The sequence below is a fragment of the Wasmannia auropunctata genome, unplaced genomic scaffold (assembly GCF_000956235.1).
Source record: "Wasmannia auropunctata unplaced genomic scaffold, wasmannia.A_1.0 LD336088.1, whole genome shotgun sequence".
In the NCBI taxonomy this organism is placed as follows: Eukaryota; Metazoa; Arthropoda; class Insecta; order Hymenoptera; family Formicidae; genus Wasmannia; species Wasmannia auropunctata.
Window position 1 is genome coordinate 3,836,355 of NW_012026802.1, and position 1,822 is coordinate 3,838,176.

The following is a 1,822-nucleotide window of genomic DNA, read 5'->3' on the forward strand; positions in this document are numbered from 1 at the left end:
TCTTGGATGTATTGCTTTCGTTTCTTAAATTCTTCTTTAAGTTTATTCGTGACACGCCATTTTCGTATATTTATTCTGTACGAAAGATGAAGCAGAAACTCGAAGCATCTGATCAAACAATGAAGAGGAGAAATTCCAAACGAAAGCGCAGTTTCGTTAATTACATGAGTAGATACGTCAAATTTTTTCATATTATTCGGTTTTGCTTTGCAAATATAGCATGACATATTGGAAGTATTCGTCAATGCGTTCCATACTTTTCCGTCTGCCATAGTTAATACCAATTTAAAATGGATTGTAATTTCGGAAGGCTCTCTCAATTTCAATGGAGTTAATTGACTTATCTGTGAAGTCACGTATTTTTCTTCAGATTTAATGACTGCCGTAGTTTCTTTTACAAATTGAAAACGCAACGGTCGACAATATCTCACCGAAGATGGTCGAGGATTGGTCCACAGTACGGACATGTTTCTACTTTGATATCTACACAGTTAAAAAAATTGTGTTAAATTTAACACATCTTATACATATGTCCTAAACGGTCCACTCAAATTTTTGTGTTAATTTAACGCAAGATGAATATGTCAGAAAGTAACACAAACATGTAAAAATTAATACACAAAATATAACACTTTAACACAATTTGGGAACAAATTGTGGAAACATTATTCTTCAGTAAAATTAACACTTATAACATATAAAATTAACAAGTATATTTATCTTTTATTCATTCATCTTAGAATTTACGGTTTAAAACTATTTATTTTTATGTTATTTATTCACTTACTTATAAATTGTGTTAGTTTAACACTGAGAAATATTGAATATCAATTTAACACAAAATATTTAAATAACATAATTACATTACGTTAATTTAACAAGTAAATATGTTAAAAATTCGACACAAAATTTTAACAAGAATGTGAATGGACCGTTTCCAACATAAATACAAAATGTTTTTTTACTGTGTAAGTTGTAATGGAACGATCCATGTTGCAAAAAAATGCTCATCTGAAATTTTCGAAGCAGTAGACGCGTTTTGCTTGTAACGCGACTGTCCAGATGAGCCATCAAAGCCCCATTTTATGATGAGTTCGAGATGCTGGTTGGATGTATTCAATGAAATCAAAGCTGAATCACACGTCTGAATCAAACGAGAGGCAGTATGGTTCAAAAGAGATTGCAAAGAAACTTTCGCTCGATCATCCATGATTTCAATTGCGTCAGGATAACAGCGTTTTTCATGTTGTACAACTAATTTTTATTTTATTTCATGATTGAATAATTTTAAAAATTGAAATCTTCTGGATTGATATAATAATAATATGAGTGGATTATTTGGAACTCATTACTTAGTAGAACACAAGAAAAAATGTATCATTAATCGTTTTAACATTAACATCAAGTAATCGACATCTATATAGAGTATTAAATTTACTTACATAAACACAGCTGTAACAAACACTGATTTTAGCCAAGTATGTTTCTCTGAAATACATAGTATTATATCATATCAAATCTTTCATCTTCGTATGAATTCATGTCTTACAATAACAGAAAAGTACATAATTGATATAAATTATTTACTTCATTTTTTTAAATTTTGGCCGGCTAAAATCGATTTGGACACACTGTGCGGCGTAGGCTCGTATAGGCAAAATATCAATTTTTAAATTTTATACTTTAACTTAATATTTAAACTAACTTATTATTTAAATTTATTAACATAATGTTCCTATAAAGTTTAAGTATTATTTATTAAGTTAGTTATAAGTAGGAGGAATAGGCCGGTTCTAACCCAGGAGCTCCGAGGGGGGAGCGG